Source organism: Panthera uncia (genome assembly GCF_023721935.1).
Source record: "Panthera uncia isolate 11264 chromosome A1 unlocalized genomic scaffold, Puncia_PCG_1.0 HiC_scaffold_17, whole genome shotgun sequence".
Taxonomy (NCBI): domain Eukaryota; kingdom Metazoa; phylum Chordata; class Mammalia; order Carnivora; family Felidae; genus Panthera; species Panthera uncia.
The window spans coordinates 79,891,026-79,903,579 of NW_026057577.1; positions in this window are offsets into that span (position 1 = coordinate 79,891,026).

Here is a 12,554-nt window from a genome sequence, read left to right on the forward strand (position 1 = left end):
CAATTACCATAATTTATTCAGCTTTACTAAACTACATCTAGAGTTTTCTAATCTTTTGTTCTTATAAAAATGCAGACAATGATATTCTTAAGCTTACTTTTTTCATGAATATATGTGATTGCATCTAAAGTATATATGCTGAGTACGTTTTTCTAAGTCAGATAATATGTCCATCAAAATGATGACAAGTAATGTTGAGAGGGCTTTACAAATATGTGGAACTGGTTACCCTGTGCCAACATGTATAAGAGTATTGCTTGCTTCATTGTTTTGAAATATTCAAAACTCTCATCTATAATCCCATATATCCTACTCTATCCCGTGTTAGATTCAACAAAACTATTGATTTTTTTTAATGAAATAAGTTGGGAAACAGCTCCATCTAAATCCGAATGAACAAAATTTTCAGTATAGGTGTTTTGCTGTGCATTGTAACAATAATATTTTCATTGGTATCAGTTGCCTGCTAAAATCTAAGTGTTTGGTATTTGTAACTATACTAGCTGAGTTATCCTATTCTCCACCCCATGCAAAATGGTCACTCTTTTCCTTGCTATAAGACACAATGGGTTAGATAATGTTTTCTCATTCTTGGATACTTGCATGGTGAGCAGCAGCTCCATAAAATAATACAGAGCAGAGATTTTCATTCATCAATACCAAAGAATGCTTTTAAATAGCTAAGGTATATTCTGATTTATAAGCATTACATCCTATAAAGTATATGGTTATTTTCATCCCTTTTTTTGTTAAACATTGTATTTGAGGAAGTTAAATATGTATAGGATATCAATAATCCCTTGTAGCCCCCAAATTAGAATTTGCCACACCTTGTTCAAAAAATCAATCTACTGCCAGGGTAAGAAAACATTATTCAATAGTATCTTCCAATATTTCGGCAATTTAGGATTGTTGTCTAGGAAAATATTAGAGTCAATTGCTTGTAGAAGGACTACCTGTAAAACACAGATGTCAGACATATATATTTATATTAAAGAGTTTGTCTGAAACAAACTGTGTTTTGAAACACTTTGTTGTATATGTTGTAGAAAGAGAAGCCTGTGTGGATTAGTGCATTCCGTGGCATCTGTCAATGTAAAGGATGACATCTGCCTTTTGGATTTCCAAATGGAAATGGGATATAATTATTTTAAAGAGCTTTATTATTTTTTTTTCTTGAGTGATTTTTTTTTCTTTTCATAGGAGCCTTGTTTCTTTTTTTTTTTTAAGTTTATTTATTTTGAGAGAGAGCATACGCAGAGGAGGGGCAGAGAGAGAGAGGGAGAGAGAATCTTAAGCAGCCTCTATGCCATGAGCACAGAGCCCAATGTGGGGTTCGAATTCACAAACCATGAGTCATGACCTGAGCTAAGATCAAGAATTGGACACTTAGGGATGCCTGGGTGGCTCAGTCGGGTAAGCGTCCGTCTTCAGCTCAGGTCATGATCTTGTGGTTTGTGAATTCGAACCCCACATTGGGCTCTGTGCTGACAGCTCAGAGCCTGGAGCCTGCTTCTGATTCTGTGTCTTCCTCTCTCTGCTTCTTCCCTGCTTGTGTTCTGTCTCTCTCTGTCTCTCGAAAATAAATAAAAATGTTAAAAAAAAAGAGTTGGGCACTTAACTGACTGAGCCATCCAGGTGCCCCAAGGTGTCTTGTTTCTGATGCAAGAAAAAAAAAATTCTTAATTAGAAGAAATCTTGAATGAAAATAGACAATCCAGACTGCAATGGTCTTTTTTAATGTAAGAAAAAATTCCTGTCAGTGACATAAAAAAAACCAATAACATATGTATGAAACAAAGTGATTGTCTGTTTTGTTTTTGAATGTCTAGCTTCTAATAAATAGATAAAATTATGCAAGATTTCAGACATTGTAAGCATAAAATTGAGCATTTGGGATCCATGGGTATAATCATATAATCCTCTGTCCCTTTCAATGTCATAAAACTCAGTTTCCCTCTAAATTTGCTAATTGAAACTAGTGCTTCCCCTTTTTTTGGATTATAATTTGTGCAGTTTCCAAAATTTTGATCATTCATGTGTAAAATAGAATGTCAACCCAGAAATTAAAATTTCTACACAATGAGTTAACACTCACATCTTCAAACTTACTTGAAATTGAGGCCACACAATTCCCTCAGATGCAGGAAGCCTAAAGAGAAATGGACTATGGTTTGCAGCTTCTCTCATCTTGTTCTGTTAAGAAGATTCCATACCAGCTGTCTCTGAAATGTGTCACCAGGAAATATTTCTTCATTGGCCAAACCATAGAGGGAAGACTGATCCAAATGCCCAGTGAAAGCAGCTAGCCAGCCTGTGACAAATGGCATCATTTTCTCACAAGAAGTAAGGGAATAATTCACTGTTTTCCCAAATTGCAGGGAACATATATGTGCTCTGATTGGTTAAAACCTGAAGGAAAAAAACCTCAGATGTTTTTAATGATAAATTAACTTTCAACACATTGATAGAACAACTTAATAAAAATATCTACTCAGTGTTTTAAGGGGTGAAGTTCAGAGCTATTTTCTTTTATGTTATCATTCCTTTATTGAATTCTCTCTTCTTTTGTTGTCTATCATGATGAATAGGAAGTGAATCCATATTTTTCTCCCATCCCCTTCTTTAGTAATTAACAGTATGTGTAAAAGGGGATTGGTTCATATGAATATGCTCATAATATCACTTAGAAAGATAAATTCCATGCTTTTAAAATAGGTTTGAACTTTGAAAAGCTCAAGCATTCTGATTGCCAATTAAGTTACAGTAAACATCTATTAATTAGAAAACAAAAAAGATACAGTATTGTAGCAAATTTAATTTCTGTATGAACTGAAAGCTTACTCAAAACACAGTTAAACTATCACAAAGAAGAAATATTTCTAAATCCTGTAAAAATAAGTATAACCTGGATACAAATATCTGATAACTATATCAAAAAAGAAAATTATAGAGCAACTTTATGTACAGTTGTGTGAAAATTATTAATGTAATATTAATATACAGAAACTGACAGCTTCTTAAAAATGTAGTTGTCTTGAGTGTTATTTTTCCCAAGAAATGAAGAATGTTTCAATATTAACATAATTTACCAAAATTTATAAGAAAAATCACATATCATTTCTATAGTAACTGAGAATTTAACAACATTTTGGATAAAAACAATAAGCATAACATGGTTCTATAGGTATTTCTTTCACTCTATAAAATATATCAATCTCAGCCCCAAATCCACCATCATGCTTGATGGGGAACCATTTGGAGACATGTCTATTACTGTAAAAAAAAAAAAAAAAGAGGGGCGCCTGGGTGGCGCAGTCGGTTAAGCGTCCGACTTCAGCCAGGTCACGATCTCGCGGTCCGTGAGTTCGAGCCCCGCGTCAGGCTCTGGGCTGATGGCTCGGAGCCTGGAGCCTGTTTCTGATTCTGTGCCTCCCTCTCTCTCTGACCCTCCCCCGTTCATGCTCTGTCTCTCTCTGTCCCAAAAATAAATAAAAAACGTTGAAAAAAAAAAATTAAAAAAAAAAAAAAAAAGAATGACAAGTGACCACTTTTATTGCTATTATTAAATATTTAGGTACTAGTCAATACAATTTAAAAAACTTAGAAGAAAAAATAAAGTAGTGGACAAATCTATTAAATTTGAAGGTGGCACAATTGTATACCTGGAAAACCCAAGAGAATTAACTAAAAACCTAACACAAATATAAAGCAATATTATAGGACATAGATGTGCCAAATCAATATATATAAATTAATAATTTTCATATACAATATACTGGAATAAATTATCTCATTCAAAATACCAACATAATAGCTGTTTCTAGGAATGTGCACAATATGAAATGCACAGGATTTCTAGGAAACAAACTTTTAAACAATCATTGCCAACACGAAGTCTTGAAAGGAAGGAAAGATATATTCTTGACTAGAATGACACATTAAAATAAATACAGTTATTTTTGTAAGGGTGCCTGGGTGGCTCAGTCAGTTAAGCATCCAACTTCAGCTCAGGTCATGATCTCACAGCTCATGAGTTCGAGCCCTGCGTCGGGTTTGTGCTATCAATTCAGAGCCTGGAGCCTGCTTCCAATTCTGTGTCTCCCTCTCTCTCTGCCCCTTTCCTGTTCACGTTCTCTCTCTCTCTCAAAAATAAATAAACATTAAAAAAATAAAATACAGTTATTTTTAAGTTTATTCATAAGGTAATACAGTACCAATGAAAATACCAGACACCTGTAGGCTATTTAGGCTATTTATTACTATTATTATTATTTTATTTAATTTTTTTACTAAATGAACTAATTCTAAAATTTATGTGGAAAAAGAACTAAAATAGTTAGGAAAATTCTAAAAAATTAAAAATAATAAGGGGAAAACAATGTGTGCAATCTCACTTTTTCAGGGACCTAAGTCCCCCCCCCCTTTTTTTTTACTTTCTTTTTTACTTTTTCCGCCTAGTTTTATTGAGATATAATTGGCAAATAAAAGTTACATATATTCACAGTGTATAACCTGATATTGTGATATATGTGTACATTGTAAAATAGTTACCACCATCAAGCTACTTAACGTATCCATCATCTCAAACGGTTATCATTTTTGGTGTGTGGTAAGAACAATTAAAATTTACTCTCTTAACAAGTTTCAGTTATATAGTACAGTGTTATTAACTATAGTTACCATGCTGTACTTTACCTCTTCAAAATGTGTTCACCCTGTATAACGGAAAGTTTATATTATTTGACCAACATTTTCTCATTTCCTCCACCCCCAGCTCCTAGCAATCACCATTCCACTTTCTGCTTCTGAGTTTGACTTTTTCAGATTTATGTATAAGTGAAATGATACAGTGTTTGACTTTGTGTGCTTGGCTCATTCCATTTGGCATAATGTCCTCCAGGTTCATTGCTATTGTCACAAACAGGACGTCTTTCTTTTTTATGGCTGAACATATTCCATTGCATAAATATGCCATATGTTCTTTATCCATTCACTGGTCAATAAACAAGTAGGTTGATTTCATATCTTGGTTATTGTGAATAATGTTGTGATGAACATGGAGTGCAGATAAATCTTTGAGGAGATGATTTCCCTTCTTTTGGATATGTACCCAGAAGTGGGATTGCTGGATCATACAGTTCTATTTTTAATTTTTTGAGGGATCTCTATACCTGTCCATAATGACTGTGCAAGTTTATATTCCCAACAGTGTACAAAGGTTCCCTCTCTCTTCATATCCTCACCAACACTTGTTATTTCTTATCTTTTTTATTCTAACAGATGTGAGGTGGTATCTCATTGTTTTGATTTGCATTTCCAGATGATTAATGACTTTGAGTAATTTTTTCATATAACTGTTGGACATCTGTCTATATTCTTTTGAAAAATGTCTATTAAGGTCCTTTGCCTGTTTTTATTTTTAGTTATTTACTTTTAAATTTTTTAATGTTTATTTTTGAGAGAGTGAGAGACAGAACATGAGTGGGGGAGGGGCAGAGAGAAAGGGAGACACAGAATCTGAAGCAGGCTCGAGGTCCTGAGCTGTCACCACAGAGCCCGTCGCAGGGCTCCAATTCGTGAACTGTGTAATTATGACCTGAGCCAAAGTTGGATGCCTAACTAACTGAGCCACCCAGGCGCCCCTCTTTGCCTGTTTTTTAATTGGTTTGTTTGTTTGCTCTTGGGTTGAGTTCCTTTATATATCTTGGATATTAATCCCTTGTCAGGTGTATGGTTTGCAAATATTTTCTCCTGTTTTGTAGATTGTCTCTTCACTTGGTTGTTTTTGTTTGTTGTTCAAAAGCCTTTTAATTTGGTACAATCCCATTTGTCTGTTTTTGCTTCTGTTTCTGTGCTTTTAGAGTCATATTAAAAACATCATTGCCTAAATGAATGTCAAGAAACTTTTTCCTATATTTTCTTCCATCATCTTTTCAGTTTCTGGTCTTATATTTAAGTCTTTAATCCATTTTGACTAGATTTGTGTGTACAGTGTGAAAAAAGAGTGCAATTTCAGTCTTCTGCATATAGATATCCAGTTTTCCCACCACCATTTATTGAAGAAACTGTCCTTTACTCATTGCATATTCTTGGAAACTTAGTCAAAGATCAATTAACTGTAAATGCATGGATTTATTTCTGAGCTATTGTGTTCCATTGGTATATGTATTTCTTTTTATGTCAGGCACATGCTGTTTTGATTGTTATAGATTTATAGCATATTTTGAAACCAGGTAACATGATGCCTCCAGCTTGTTCTTTTGACTCAGCATTGTTGGACTGTTTTGTGTCTTTCACTATTTCTTATGAATTTTAAGATTGTTTATCCTATTTTCATGAAAAAAAATCCCATTATAATATTAACAGGGATTGCATCAAATCTGTAGGTCACTTTGGGTAATATGGACATTTTGACAATATTAATTCTTTTAATCCATGAGCATGGATATATTTCTATTTATTGCTGTCTTCCTCAATTTCTTTTTTCAATGTTTCGTATAAGTTTCTAATAATTAAATAAGTGTAGTACTGACACATAAGCTTACAGGGGCCAATGAAACAAAATAAAGACCACAAATAAATTCAGTCACATAAGTTAATTTAGCATATGATTTGACATGGCATCTCAGATCAGTAGTAAAAGATGACCTATTTATTATATTGTGCTTTGACAAATGGACAGACAGCTGGACAGAAAAAAATCAAGATTAATATATGACTCACACTATAGGCTAAGGCAAATTACAAATAGATCAAAGATTTAATCTAATAAGGAAGATCTTTCTATGTTTCTAAATCCCACATCCATTTAAAAATGATAAGTATCACCACATTTTATAAGTTTATATAACAAAGATGTTCAAACAAATTCAAAACATAATAACAAACTGTGAAAATATTTTCATTTACTATCAAATACAAAGTACCATTCTCTCTAATATATAAAGAATGCCTAAAAATTTATAACAAAATAATCGGAAATAGTGGAACCTTTGACTAGTAAGTTTACAGAAAAGGAAAGAAAAATGATCTTAAACATATGGCAAGTTGCTTAAACTTAACTCTAATAAGAGAAAAACATATTGGAACAATGCTCGAATGCCTTTTTTTAAAAATGACATGATTAGAAGATTCTAAGTTGTGTCAATTCTGTACCTGTGGAAAGACTGATACTTTCACACATTATTAGTACAACTTCTGTGTTTTACTAATTACCAGTGCACATACATTTAACCCAGATATTCTACTTCTACACGTTTATTCTATACACACACATGTACGAAATGGTGATGTGTACAAAGCTATTTATTGTCCATTGTATGTACTAGCAAAAGCTTAGAAATACCATAATTGCCCAGTATGTCCATGATAGAAAAAGTAACATAGCTATACAAAAGAATGAGGAAGCTCTGTATCCTGATATAGAATAATCTGCCATACATATAGTTTAATGAAAAAAGGAAATACCTGAAGTATGTGCCACCGATTGTCTAAAAGGGTTGTAATAAAAAAAAACTATTCATGAGCCTGGGTGGCTCAATCAGTTGAGTGTCTGACTTTGGCTGAAGTCACGATCTCATAGTTCTTTGGTTCGAGCCCCACATTGTGCTCTGTGCTGACAGTTCTGTAGCCTGCTTCAGATTTTGTGTCTCCCTCTCTCTCTGTCCCCCACCCCCTGCTCACACTCTGTCTCTCTCTTTCTCAAAAATAAATAAACATTTAAAAAATAGTTATTCACATTTGCTTTTATATAAAAGCATTCTGGGAGAATATCTAAGAACCTAATGGCAGTACCACCTGAGGTCAGACATGGAGGGGAAAGTCAGTAACTAAGCAGATAGAGTAAGAATAAAAGGGAAATGTTTTTGGTTATATGATTTTGTATATTTTTTTGATATTTACACTATGGGAACAGCTTATCTATTAAAAATCAATAATCTATATAGTTAATATATATATTATATATAGTTAATATATATTATATATAGTTAATGTATTAACTATACATATTATAGTTAATATATATTATATATATAGTTAATATATATATTATATATATAGTTAATATATATATTATATATAGTACATATATCTAGTATAGTCAATATATATTATATATATAGTTGATATATATATATTATATATAGTTAATATATATATATTATGGTAATTTCAAATGGAAGTCATTAATTGATATACTTACCATTATTTTATTTCCTTAGAATTCTTCCTTTTCAGAGCACTTGTTATGGTCATATTTTATGGGTCACTGTTTGGGAAATGGGAAGTAGAATACCTGAATTTAGAAGAGGTATTGCCTTGATTAACTTAAGCAAGCGATCTCACCTTATAGAACCTCAGTTTTCTGGTCTATACATAGAAGGAGAATTTCCAAAGACTTATCCAGCTTTTAATTTCCATAAATATAGTCGAGTAAAATAAATTGAGTCTTAATCTTTCTAAGCATCAGCTTCCATGACATAGAACCCACTTAGTTATAGGAAATGCAAGTGATGGTGGATGGGCTCTAATTCTAGAACAGCTCACCAACATTCTTTATATAAGATTCATGGTACCAGTCAATACTGATGACATTTTTTCTTCATAAAAGTCAAGTGAAAATCATTTAACATTAAATCCAGTTATTTTTACTGTTTTAATCAAAGTGTATCACTGTGTTGGGAATATGTAAAAAAAAAAAAATAGTGATGGTGAAAATTACCTTTCAGAAGCTTCTGAATTGGTAAAAGGCAATATTTTTATTTATGCAAAATTTTTCATAATTGATATTGATCTCTTTTCTCCATGAGTTATCTTTGTGTTTGTTTTCTTTTTTTTCCTGTATTTCACTGGACTGTTGAATGAGATAGTATCGTGCACTGATGATCACTCATTGATTGCTCATCAACTCTTGTGTGTAGTCAACATGCAGTAACAATCCTTCTCCCCCATTATGAGTCTTAAAGACAATTATTCTGGAATAATTTAATTTACAACTAGAAAGTGCCACTGAGAGTATGTAATGTTAAGAGTTCCAATAAGATGGAGAGTTTAGTGTGCTGTTCACATTTGCCCTCTTTGCTACTTAAATCCGGAATTCTTCAGACCAGTGAATCAGAACAAAGAAACAAACTGAGAAGTAAACAGATGCCTGTCAGAACTGTCGTGTTGTTTTCATGAGTTTGATCTTGTTAGAAAGTTTGACAATAAAAGACTGAAATACATTGAAAACCAGATAAATCTGACAAATCAGTGAAGTCACAAATTAAAGAGGATTTTTTTGATTATATAGCTGTTATGCAGGTTAATAACTCAGGATTTTTAGGAACATTGTTCCTTTAAAAAAGAAATCTCAATGATTACTTATAAAAAGTCTTTTAATAACATATATTTAGGTAGAGCTATTATTTTGAGCTAATGCAGGGTCATAATTAAGATCTGAGATTTGAACATCACTGATACCTGTTTTTTGTTTTGATTTTTGATATCCTATCTGCTATTTACTAACTATGTATTTGATCTTAAGGAATTCCCCCCCCACCCCACCCAGTTCTTAGTTTCCTTATCTGTGAAATAAAGATGATAATTTGTGGTAACTAATGTTATCCAAATAGTTAAACAATATAATACAGTTTAAATGATTTATAGTGTGCCTGGCACACATTAAGTAGTATATAAAATGTAGTTACTACTATTTTTGTACATTTTATTAAATTGTTGTTGAATCAGCCTCCATCCTGACAAATTTTTACACAAAGGGTCTATAAGTACTTACAAATAACATGTAGCCAACATTACTTCTCTTTTCTTTACAAATGATAAAAATTGCCATGTGCTGTCACTGGTCCATCTTTGGTTTTGTTTTGTTTTGTTTTGTTTTTTTCCAATTGTAAAAGCACATTGATAAAAGGTGAGATTAATTTTTACTATACAAGTTAAAATTAGACAATATGTATCAACTTGGAAACTACTGTGAGGCCATCATCATGGTGGATTGTTTTTGCTGCCATGTCAATTATGGGTGGCAGGCACCAGATGGTTCCTTAGTCATCTGATAGAATTAATGAGCCTGCTCAGTGGCCTCACTCACTACTAGTGATGTTGTAGATTTCATGGGAAGAATTTAATTGAATGATATCCTTTAGAGTACCAACAACATTTTTCAAGGAAAGGGTTCTTAAATAGTGATTCATGAGTCAGCCTGCCTCAGGCTAATCAATCATTATTTAGAGTTAAAAAAGAATCACTTTCAAAGTTTAATTTCATCTTCAAAATCATCATTTGACGTAAGAACTATTAATAATTATGAAAGTAGTAATAAAATTATTTCTAATAAAATAATAGTTAATTATTTCTGTGTATTTACTATACTCCAAGAATTATACTAAGTGATTTCCATTATCTTATTTATTTATCCCTCAAAAGAAATAAAACCACTATGGAATAGACATCTTCCCGCTTGTTAGGTAGAGAAACTGAGGCTAAAGAGTGATGTGATTTCTTCAAAGTCACCCAAATAAACTGAGCTGGTTTAAACAAATTCATTTCTTGTGAAGTCCCATTTACTGAGTTCCCTAAGTATGCCAAACTTTGCATTTGGCTCTGGGAATGGAGAGCTAGATAAGAGGAACATCTTGACCCTCAACATGTAGTTTTCATGTCCTCTTCAATGGAACAGGGCAAGGCAAGCTAAATGAGGAATTCAAGCCATAACATCATCGACACCTTTTTTGGAAGGTAAGTGGGTTGCTTATGACTGTAATTCATAGTATTTAGTGACTTGTGCATTGAATATTTGATCAAGCTATATTAACAGCAGTAATGATTAGTTGTATCCCACAACTAGAATCACACCTGACAAATGATAGATGGTCAGTACAGAGTTGTTGAATGATAGAACAAATGAATAATCTACTCTACATTGAACCTGCACTAAGGAGGCTCCTGGACCCTCAGGGCACAAAGTCTTTCAACTTTTGGTAGGGTTTCAAGAGCAACCTAATGCCATTTCTATCATATAATCACTTCAATATATTGTTGGCCTTTCCTCTTGCAGGCATGTCTGCCTGATGACTGATCTAAATGGCATCCTCTGTATATTTAAAGAATTTTCCCAGCAGGTCTTTTTGACTCCATTATCTCTGTTTGTATGAAATAAAAGCTACTCATTGTTTCCCTGGTTTTTGAGGCCCTGCTTTTTTTAAGGCTAATGGTAAGCCCTGGTAAAAATGACAGACATGGGTTCAAAATCTCACTGGTCTCATAATCTTTTTTTTTTTTTTTTTTTTTTTAAAGTAAGCTCTATGCCCAACGTGGGGCTTGAACTCAGGACCTTGAGATCAGGAGTCATATGCACTGACTGTTCCAGCCAGGCACCCCACTGGTCTCATATTCTAATGAGAAAGACAGATATATACTGGGAAGGGATAAATGCAGGCTTGTTTTATGGGAAAATATAATAAAACAAATTAAATTGATCAGACAATCTAGAAACAGTGTCCCCTAAAAGATTCAATATTCTATACTTGAGCTGTCTTTAAAAAAGAACGTGTTTTATTGTGCTTATAAAAGTTATAAACATTAAGGTGGTCATGGGAAAGGTACCTATGAAGATACCTCCTTTGGCCCTCTTCAAATGCCAAATACAAAAAGATCTCCATTCTTAATGTAAATTGGTAAAAATGGGGCATTGATATCCACAGCCTTTTATTCATGAATACTTATAAAGACGAGATGAAGTCAAATAATGCTGCTGGTGGTGAGAATAATGATGCTGCTGCTGCTTATATGCTGGTTATATCCTAAATTCACTAGCAAATATTTATTGCTGATGTACTTTGTGTTAGATATGGCACTGAAAGTTGACTTTCTCTTGGTCCTCATAGGCTTAATAGTCTAGCAGAGCACAAATCTATTGACAAATAATAATTGATCTGGAGAATGAGTGAGAGCATCTCTGAGGAGGAAGTAGCAGATACCTGAAGCAATATTAAGTCAAACTAAAAACATTTCTCATGGAAGAAATAGTGTGCACAAAGCTTTTTGGCTGGAAGGAAATAGGTAGGCTGTACAATGGGGAAAATGACTAAGAGTGCTCTTAATTCCTAAAAACAGCAATAATGCCCAAAATAATTTATATAAATCTTCTATTCATTTCTATTTGGCATGATTCATTTATTTTTATATAATTTTTGTGAAGTTAATAAGGATTCTCAAATGGCATCACTCTGACTAAAGGTGTCTCACAAGATTACACTGAAATTCTATTATGAAAAAATTCTTTTATATCTCAACTTTAATTGGCTTCTGGATCTTGAGATTCTGTGACTGTAATATATTCCAATGTTATTATAACCTGAAAGAAAGTAGTGATAATATTATAGATAATGAACTCTGAACTTCAAAATATATTGGATATTATTTAAAGGTCCAATAAAAAGGCATAATTTATTATAGTATGTCTATATTCATTTAAGTAATGTATACCTTTACAGGATGATTTTCCACAAAAATTAGTTTTTCTCTAGTTGTATACTCACATTTTATATGAC